The sequence below is a fragment of the Podarcis tiliguerta genome, assembly GCF_965153285.1.
Source record: "Podarcis tiliguerta genome assembly, chromosome: 1".
NCBI classification, from domain to species: Eukaryota; Metazoa; Chordata; class Lepidosauria; order Squamata; family Lacertidae; genus Podarcis; species Podarcis tiliguerta.
The window spans coordinates 75,993,792-76,004,952 of NC_139534.1; the positions used below are offsets into that span (position 1 = coordinate 75,993,792).

General features: G+C 39.4%; 1 protein-coding gene across 4 annotated transcripts in view; it reads right to left on the reverse strand.

The window, feature by feature from the left end:
• The window catches only part of NELL1 (neural EGFL like 1), a 356,446-nt gene that overhangs the window by 20,188 nt on the left and 325,097 nt on the right, over positions 1-11,161 (reverse strand). The gene's annotated exons all lie outside the window — the stretch shown is intronic.

Sequence of the window (11,161 nt, forward strand, 5' to 3'; positions counted from 1 at the left end):
TTTGATGTTCTTTCGAACTGCTAGGTTGGCAGCAGCAGGGACCGAGCAACGGGAGCTCACCCCGTCATGGGGATTCGAACCGCCGACCTTCTGATCGGCAAGTCCTAGGCTCTGTGGTTTAACCCACAGCGCCACCCGCGTCCCTCCTAATAAGATACAACAATATATTTAACTGAAAGCTGCATAGAAGACAGAATTGTGACCCTACCTGTAGGTTAAAAAAAGAGCCTTTGAGGATGGGGGATTCAGAAGCTCAACAATATCACTTACACTGTGTCCTTTTTTAGCTCACAATTTGTTTTGTCTTAGATTGCAGTCATATTGTCCCTGAGACCCTAGGACCCATCAGATCTCCCTAAGGGGAGGAGGAGAGAAGAATCATAGAATCATAGAGTTGGAAGAGACCACAAGGGCCATCGAGTCCAACCCCCTGCCAAGCAGGAAACACCATCAGAGCACTCCTGACATATGGTTGTCAAGCCTCTGCTTAAAGACCTCCAAAGAAGGAGTCTCCACCACACTCCTTGGCAGCAAATTCCACTGTTGAACAGCTCTTACTGAAGAGTCCACCTTTGGGGAGGAAGGTGTTGAAGGTTGTGGAAAAGTTCCTGCAGAAGGTTCCTTTCCAACACTGAACAGCGAAAAGGAGGTGCTCACAAGGGGTGTTCTAGGCAAGGTTGCAGATCTTTCCGAAACTGGCATAATTTATTCCACTCCCATTAAATTCTTTGTGAGGGAAAAGTTTCTCAAAAACAAAGAAACCCCAAGAAACAAACAAACAAACAAAAAATAGCAACAGCCACTTAGAACAGGAAAATAGGAAAGCACCATCCCACCTTCTGCCCTATCTGGAAGGACAAAGGAAAAGGGAGTTAGTCCCCCTTTGTTCCCCTCTGCCTACCCTTTTGGATTGTCCTATTTGTTTCACTGGAGCTCAATGAGCAGCTCAAAAGTTTGCATGTAGACATTTCAGCAGCAAACAAAAATTACTGGTTCATTTCCTCTTAGAGATGTGGCAATGTTAATTAAATACCACAGAAAAGCAGCAAAACATATGAGCCCCATTTACACAAATCTATTTTTAGCTACAATGCTAATGACACAATTAGACTTCCTATTCTGTAATATATATATATATATATATATATATATATATATATATATGATATGAAAAATGATCTTACCATATATTAGCATAGCAAAAGATTTTCTTTTGGCTGCGATTTAAAAGATTACATGCAGTATGGAATGTGCAATTTACAACACAAGTGGCAAGCACAAGCAGCGATTCTATCGTCCATTAGAATGTTGTTGAATTGTGCACTCCGGGCATCAATAATAGGGTTAAATCTACTCCTTCACTGCAAGCTCCTTAAGTGCTTCTCCCTTAATTATGTTTCATGTCCCTCCCCGCCCCTGGAAAAGAAAAAGAGCCACAAGGGAAGGTCTATTTCTGGTTGGGAAAAGGACGGGAGGGAAAAGGGTTAAAAAGCCTCTCTGTATCTAGTTTTCTATATAAACGCAACCTTCCCCAGGCTGCACACACATATACATCACAATGCTCTGCTTAATGTGTAGTTTGAGTCTCAGTTTACAATAATGTTCCCATTAGACAGTTCTCCTTCCCTAGAAGACCTCTCTTGCAATGATCATTTTGCTGCTTCATTCTGACAAAATAAATAGCCATAATGTAGCCATCTTCAAGGACTATTAATGTGCACATTATTTATTAGTTTTTTCTTGATTTTCCATATAATAGGGAATGCAACTTGAAAGGAGCACTTTAGGTAATGAAAAGGTGGCCTGGTACCTACAAACCAAATACCATGTACTATGTTCCATCTGCAAGAGAATCATGAAAAGGAAAGCTATATACTTATAATAAAACTAAGGCCATGAATAAATTGATAAAGTAATTGTTTTAATGGGAAAATACAAACTAGTTACCTTAACTTTCTTCTCATTGTTTCTCTTTTCAGTAGGCTTTCACTTACACTTCTGGTTAAAAATGTCACTACAGCCATGCTAAAGAATAGATTAGAGGCATAGATTTTACAGTTCAAAACTAAAAGAATTTCACAGATGAGCATGGGGCCATATTGTCTACGAAGTTCCATGTAATTGCTTTACTTGCAACACAGACTCTAATTCTACTTCCGTGCAATTTAACAGATTTATGAGAAGCCAGATGTTGGCAATTATGGAAACCAACATTATTCATATTCTCAGTACAACAGACCTGTTTGCACTGCAAAACCCAACGTAATCTATTATACATATAACCAAAGGAGAAGAGGCATCCTATTTACATACCCCCAAATACTTCATGCCGAGAGCTCATAAACAGCACTGCCAAAAGCAGCAAACCTTGCCAATGAACAAATAATAAAGCAAAAAGCTCAACACCTTGTCATAACTCCGTTTAGGATCCTAATGCAAATTATAGTTTATTATGTTCTTGGGTTTGCTATTTAATATCAGCCAGTAATCAAAATATCAGGCTCAAAAAAGTGGCATCCATTCCAAGTTCAACTTGGAACACAATTAAGACTACTAAACAAGGCAAATGTTTTAAACCTATACATGAAGCATTGTTAGTGCTTCATGACACAATTTAAGGAGCTAGTTTTGAAGCAGAAAGTCCAAAACGAACTGGGTCTGGTCTACAGGAGGATTTTCTTGCCTACGAGCCTTCTCTTCTTTCCTTATAGTCTCACGCTTCCATTGTAGTCCTTAAATGGGGCCCTGCTTTTAATCCTTCTCAATTCAGAAGCATTACCATGGTAAGGGATCCCCAACACCACCACAAAGCTTGGTCATTTACCCCATAATGCAAGTTAAGTAATGCATTCCCCTTGCTCGTGACAGGAGCCAGTAACCAGAGGCAAGCACAGCTACGCTCACTAGCTTAGCAGGCCTTTGCCTAGCTTGCCTTACTGCTGAAGTGGAAATGGAGGTTTTAAAATATGCTCAAATGCAACAGAATCATAGGAACTGTAGTTGACCCTAATCTCCTCCTCTTCAAACTGGCGGAGTGATTGCGTTTGTGAGCCATTTGAAGTATCACTCTACTTGTGATTCCCAGAAACTGGTGTTCAGAGATATACTGTCTCTGACACTGGAGGGAGTGCATGGCCATCATGGCTAGTGATGGATAGTCTCAACTGCCATGAATTTGGGTAATATCCTTCTAAAACCATTAGCACATCTTGTAGTGAGGTACTATGTGTTTTGTGAAGAAGCACTTTCTTTTGTCTAGACAGAATCTTTCAAAATTCAGCTTCATGAGATGGGCCTAAGTACTATCAGGGAAGGAGAAAAGCTTGTTCTTTTCTTCTTTATCTACCCCTGCATAACCCTATACACATCTATCAATTCCCTCCACTGTACCATTGTTAGCCTTTCCCCCTAAACTAAAAAGTCTCAAATGTAACCTTTCCCCAAAGGAGAGTTGCTCCACATCAATCATTTTGGTTGCCCTTTCTGAATGCTTTCCAGCTCTTAAACAACCCTCTTTAGGTTATGAGGCTAGAACTGTACACAATATTCCAAGTACGATTACACCATAGATTTGCAGAATGACGTGAAATATAGGCCGTTCTATTTTCAGTTGGCCTTTTTTCTTGGGTGTCCTGGTTCCCGCCCCAAACACCACAACCGAGGCACTTAACGTGTGAATGGGAAGAAAGCTTTATTCAAGCCTAACAATGGTACAGGTCAGGCTACAGGGGCAGAACAGCAAAGGCACACCTAGACAATTCAAGAACAGCATCAGGACAGTGCCAGATTTCGGGTGGATCCCCTGCACAGGGGGTACAAAATAACACCTATATTTATACGGGTTCCTACTCAAAGTTGGGGCCCAGTCAGGCAGGTGATTGAGTTGCCGCAGCTATGATACAGTGCACTTGAGAGTATGCACAAAATGGAAGGCAAGAGAGAGGAGGGCATGAAAATAAATATTTAGGGGACACACCAAAATTTGTCCTCACTTGGGGCACCATATTACCAAAGTCTGCCCCTGATCAGGAGTCAAAGACTGGATGGAAGCTGCAAAGATGTCTCAACAAATGGCCATGCCCCACCCACCAGCTTTTAACAAGAGGCTTCTCTAAGGGGTGCCAACCAGTTCTCAGTGATGGAGGTTTTATTTTGGGGTGGTTTTTTGTTGCTGCATTTTGTTTGATTACATTTTATCATATGCTTCCTTAAATCTCTGAAAATCATATTTTTAATTTTTAAAAATAGTTTTTTTATATAAAAACTCTGCTACGTTTATTTTTACTTACTGCATTTATCGGAGAACCAGAACAAACAGAAAGAGCCATGCCTTACTCAGTTGCATAAAAAAACCAGGCTCTGAAAAGAGAGAGGCCTTATGAAAGATTGTATTACTTGGAGGTAAGTCTTACTGTGTTTGTTGGGGCTTCTTCCCAATGAAGTGCACATAGTCTGTGCGGTACCAAAATGGCTTTAGAACAGAGAGAGACTCATTTAAACTGAAAAATTCTTCCATTTTTCAAATGGTAAACGAGGAGTAAGAAAAGCACATAATGTTAATTGCACTTGTAATTAGGAAAAATTGATATAAACATATCTTAGGTAAACTGAATATTTTTCTTCCTCTTCTTGGCATGAATCTTAAATCAATTTATTCATGAGAAGAGCTCTACTGAAATCACCTGAACAAGCAAAGTGTGTTCAGCATCACAATGGATAATTTCTACTGACATGTAGCTTGATTAAAGATTGTGTCCAGGACTTGGTGTCCAAGACATGGATGGAAGGTAATGAAATACTTCTGATTTTGATGTAATTTGCATCTCTATTCAGACAGTTTCATGCTTGTCAAAAATGCAAATATCCTCATGAAAACTGAAGTGCACAAAATTCAGCTCAGCTCCAGTTTAGATTACTGACAACACAATCCTATGCATGTCTACTAAGATGAAAGTTCTTTTTAGTTCAATGAGACATACCGGTACACCCATGTTAGTTTCTGAAAGGCTGAAGGAATAATCACATGGAAGAGATGGAGAGCTTGGGTACTTCAAAATGGTGGTAGCAAACCCTTGTGTGATTCAGTCATTCAAACGTAAGCAGAGTGGTGCGGGATCCAGCCATAAGAAAGCAGCAATCATATACTAGTATGTGCAGAAATGGGCAACAAGCCTTCACTGAGTTACTGCTAATTTGGGTTGGCAGTGGATTCAGGCAGAGCACTTCGCTGGCCCAATCCGGCCCTCACATGCTCCTACTGCTCAGAATCTATCTCTACCCTGTGCATTTGAGAATGTAGTCATAATGGATCAAAGTGAAGTTGTTGCAGAATTTCACATATCTGCCAGGCGTGAGAGGACATAAGATCTTCCAAGTGATTTTTTTAAACAAAGAAACCACTTTTAAATGCTTAAAATAGCTGTTTAAAACTATTTTTTACTGGTAATCTTACTGTTTTACTGTAAGCTGCTGTGAGGTTGTAGTTGTTTTTACAGCCAAGTGGTGTATGAATTTTATGAGGTAAAATAAATAAACCCAATAAAAATCCAAAACATCCTGGTGTTGTAAGAACTATCATTTCCAGCATCTCTTTAAAAATACGTATTTTTCATTTGTCCTAAACTGTTCCACTGTAGCATAGTTTGTTACAGTTACCTTCATCATCCAGTCATTAGAAAGCAGCAATCATATATGTGCAAAATGAATAACAAGCCTTCACTTAGTTACATCACCATCATCAAAACTATTTCTTTTAAATCTAAATAATATGCCTTTCCATCTAAACCCAATCTACCAGTCTCTCTTCCCATTATTCTCTCTTTTAAACCTCTGCCACTGTCTCAGTTTTCAACTCTTATCAGCAACTGGTCCCTCCTCTCCCCAAGATCCCCAAAGTAGATCCTCAATCTATGACATAACCAAAAATATATGCTTATAATAAACATGCAATTTTGTAATATATTCAGTACATATTACACAGTTGATATTGCCACAATAACATTCAAAAATCTAACCAATAGTGGGCAGAAAGAGTGGACAATAGGCAGGAAGATCTTCAGTTTGGTCTTTCTCATATCTTCTGAATACTTTGTTTTTAACTGATTTCTACTGAGAATTTTAGTATTTTATTATATATTTTTTAAACATCTTAGAGGGTTTTTTTTTCCAATTAAGAGGTGTATAAAATATGTTAAATAAAAATGACTGCTGCAGAAGCGCAAATTATATGGAGTGCCAGGCAGGTTCCCCTATAACACCGTAGATGGCATCAGTTGCAAGAGAGAATTCCCTTCTCAGATTTCATGACTATATATTGATAAATTGATTATATCAAGATTATGCCAAGGAATGACATCTGCAGACTTGATAGTCAATGAATTTGTCATTTATTGTGTAAACAGTATGTTATATTTAAAACTTTTTTAGCAGATTCATGATCACTCATGAAGGAAATAGCTCTCAAACTAGCCTGATTTCTCAAGTAGAAATTTTAGCGAAGATTTAATGATATCAACTATATGAAATCCAGCAAAGCTGCATGATAAATATGACCCTTGCATTTCTTTTCTGGGAATGCAATATGTACATCCATCTGTAGAAAACTATTCTGATTCATTTACCTTAACGTTTCTAGCTTCTTTTAGACAGACTGGACATTTGCTCTTAGTATTTGATGGGAAAGTACCAGTTGCTATTTTTTTATTGCTATTTATTTGGTGTTATTACTGTATTATTTAATTTTGTTTCTATATTTTTAAGAGATGCAGCCACGTCAACTTCAATGCAAAGGAAAAGCAGTAGGCAGGCAGAGGAAAGGTATCCCAAGGGTCATCTAGTCCAACACCCTTGCAATGCAGGAATCTCAACTAAAACACCCATGGCAGATGGCCATCAAACCTCTGCTTAAAAACCTCCAATGAAGGAGAGCAAGTGAGTGGTGCAAGTGCTTAGTGATGGGCTCAGATGAACAGCCAGGAAGGGCCAGGGCACCTCCCAGCAGCCATACTGCTCAGCTGCTACTGTGCACCTGCCCCTGAGGCCGCTGTTTTGGCTTCAGCCATGTCAGAGGCTATGGAGGAAGAAGGACTGTGGCTGGAGAGTTGCCTCAGCAGGGAAGAGGCTTCCTTCAATGGCCACCACTCCTTTTAATTCTCCTCTCCATAGCCCCTGATGACAGTAACACAGAGCTCTTGGGACCTGGGTGAGCTGTGAGGGGATGGGGACTGACCCCAGGGTGTAGAGTTTGGAGGGTAGGAGAGTTGTGAAGGGATGGTGTGTTTGGCAATTTAGAAAGAGAGGGGTTTGCAACTTGGGTTGATGGGTAGGCAAGCAATGTAAGCCAGGGCAGGAGCCCCTGGTTATTTTATAATATTTATATGCTGCCTTTCCAGTGAATTGTTTGAGTTGTGCATGACTGTGCAATATGGTATGTATTGCATTTCACAGAGTTTTGTAACTAAACAAGACTGAGTGGGAAGAGGAGTGAGAGGTGGGTAGCAAGGGATGGATGCTAACAGAGTTGGCTTGTAGTTGGGGCTACAAAGATTAAGCTGTGTTCATGTGCACAACCTTGTGCATTATAAGTCAGGGGTGTAGAAACTGGTCACCAGATGTTGATGGACTACAACTCCTATCATCTCTTACCATTGGTAAGAGATCGACGTCCGAGCCCAAATCCTATTTACACATTTTTGTTTATACTGTATCATTTTGTAAATCTCTCTCATTAAAATGCCAGAAGCAGAACACAGTTTTTCAGAGGTGCCACTTTCTCCCCTCCCCTTTGCTTAATTACTTCTCTGAGTAATTTACCTCTGTGCTTCATTATAATTGCAGCAGAAGGCAGAGAAACAATGAAAGCAACTACTGCAAGTTCATTTACTTTGTTTCCCCGACATTTAAATGTTCCTGTGGCACCAAACTTCATCAAGAGTAATTCTGCATTTAGTGGGCATCTATTTTTGCAGGACTTTTCACACATAACACAGTTCTAAGAGTTATTCTGTCAGGGTGAGAAAACATGATAACTGTCAAAGAAAGAAGAAGAAATAACTACAAGAGTGCTAATTTCAACTTCAATGGTACATTAAGCTATTACAATATAATCAGATATAACAAATGTATGCTAGGCTTGCAACCAACATATGCACAAGTTAAAGCTATAAACATTGCTTTGACAAATCATTCTTCACAGGCAACTTGCCATTTAACATGCAATTTATTTCCTAGTTTTTAAAATGAAAGCTAGTAGTACATCTAAAAAGCAATAGCGTGCTTTTAGTGAAACTGAAACATGTACTATGTTAACTTTTAATACTCCTGAACTTTAGAATATCTAAAGCCATAAGATAATTTTTGAAATATGGTTGGTACACTGTTTCTTTCAAGCGGTGTTTTTTTTTAAGAAGAGAACTGTCTTTTAAAAGAATTGGATGCATTTTTATGAGTTCCCTTCTCTGTTTACTTACAGTTGATATTTTGCAGTGCATTAAAGTTAAGGAATTTTTTTTAAAAAAGATTCCAATCAGAAAGCTAGCAAAATGTGTTTGATTTTGCCACCTCAGATTGTTAATACATAGAATACAGAATATAAATAGTACAAAGTAACACATATACACAATGCAATGGAAAACAATTGAGATTTTTTTACCTTGTACCTTATAAAGTCTGGCAAATTGGTCACTTGTATGTTATGGCCAATCAAGCTGAGGCATCCACCATTTTGAAGGGAAAGGAAGATAATGCTGGCCAGTTTCTCCTTCTGATGCAGCCCCTCACCCCATTCTTTGTGAGAGGATTGTGGAACTTAAATGGGTCAGGATGGCAATACCTCAAGGACCACCTCTCCCCTGATAAACTAACCCGGACTTTGCCATCATCATCTGAGGCCCTTCTTCATGCGTCCCCCTTCCAAAGAAGGTGGCAACATGAGAATGGGCCTTTTCTGCAGTGGCTCCCTATATGTGGAATGCTCTCCCCAGGGAGGCTTGCCTGTCACCATCATTATATATCTTTAGCTACCAGGCGAAAACTCCTTTATATCCGGGTATCTGACCTTTAACGATTGCTGGCCTTTCAGAAGTAGCTTGGATATTTTAATGTGTTTCTCTTTCCTCTTGGTTTTGTTGTATTTTTATGTGGGTTTATTGTCTGTTTGGTTAAAGTTGCTTTGGGTTGCCAAGGGCAAGATAAATCTACTGACAAATTTAATGACAACAACAACTATAACAACCACAACTTTCCAGAACTGCATGGATAGTGGCAGAGTGTGCAGGGGGACAGGTGGGATCTGTGCTAGACTTACTCTCATGCGCACAATGCAAAACTGCTCTGTTGAATTGCAGGGCGAGAGGTGTTTGCTGTTGATTTATTTGGATGCTGGCAAGGAACAGAGTGGGAGTACTTGCAACCCATTCTTACCACCTTTAAAGAGTTATATCTGTCTTCATTCCAAACACATATGTATAGAGCTGCATAGAGTTGGCACTAAATCCAAAGGTTGGAGTCATCATATAATTACCAACACTTGAAAAAAATACAATCCCTAGGCTGGGGATTGTGGGTGGAACTAGCTTAGTCCAGGAGCAGACCCTAGCTAAGCTAAAACATAACAAATAGGCCAGGCAAGGGGGATCATGCCCCTTTCCTAGTAAAATTAAACTAAAATATCCAGGTCATTTTCCTCCTGGTTAATTAGCAATCCTGAATGATTAAATCACGTATTGTATTAGAGTTCTCTTATAAAGTAGGGCCTGAAATATGAAAACCTCAGCTGCTGCGCTGCATCAATGATGCCATTGATCCGTCAGTGGGCTAAAGTTTGTCACACATTGCAATCTAGTGAATTCTAGGGACCTCACCAGGCTACGCTACATCTCATTGGTTCCATTCTGGGTTTCATTTGGGAATTCTGAAGAGTGGATTTAACTTATCCTAAGATGTTTTCATACTTTTGGGAGCACAACCAAGTGGTTCTTTTAGTGCAGATCAAGTTACTGTTTTCTGTCACACTGTTCAAATTGAATTGCAGTAAACTACTAATCCGGATAAAGGCTTGATATGCAACTCATTATGATTTTGCTCTACAATGTATTCCTCATGTATGATTATGAAGTACTCTGGAGCCTCTGTGGAACCCTCCAAGCACCTGAGTGCTAACATCCCATTCATTTTTATGAGCCTTCAATCAGCTGATAATTTTCAGAATTGTAAAGTTATATATGATTAGACAAGATCTGTTCACTGTATTCATATTTTACTTCTATAGTTATTTCTGAAGCCAGTGGAACTATTACAAGCAATCAGTGAGCAATCCCTTTAGTCACATTTAAAAAGAAATTGACTGAAGTACTTTTAAAACATTACAATCTGCTTCAGTATTACATAGCTGCAACTGTTTCTAAAAATTAAAGCCTGTTGGAGACCAGTTTATATAGAAAGTAAAAACTGGTCTAATCTTTCGGCACCAGACTGCAACAGCAGATGGCTCAGCAATGCTATTTAATTAAAATAACCCCATTAATTTCATATTCCATTTATATCTTACACCTGGACAACAGTGTCTAACCTTGTGAACTTCCACATCGGTTGGCAGGTCAAAATGAGGGCAGTGGGGTTTGAAAAATAATAAAACAACAATAAAATGTTGCTGTGTGTGTTGTTCCTGTTCAGAGTTCCAGCCACCCAAACATGACCTCTTCCAGAATTTTCAACTATTTTCCTCCTCCCGTTCAGTTTTTCAGATAGCAGTCCATGACCACTTAGCATGTTCAGTACTCACTGGACTCTTTTTGGCTTCCTCTATTAGGTTTTTGTTCCCCCTTTACAAAAATGTACTTATACAAAACATGGACCTTCCTGAAGCCTGCCAAGACTTCCCTGTTCCATAGGAATGGCACCATTTTGACTACATATGGACCAGCATTCAGAGAAAGAGTTGTTTTTAGTATATCAGGAATGGCTATTTTATAAGCCTGAGAGCTGCAATCCTTCCCAGCATACTACAGGGAGAGTAGCCAAAAGAAATAGACATGCTTATCCGATGGCCTTGTGCACAAATCACACAAATGAAGTACACATTGCACACACACATCAGATCACATGATTGTGATCCCACACACACTACACATAGAGCCCCTATGGATGCACCAGAATACCACAG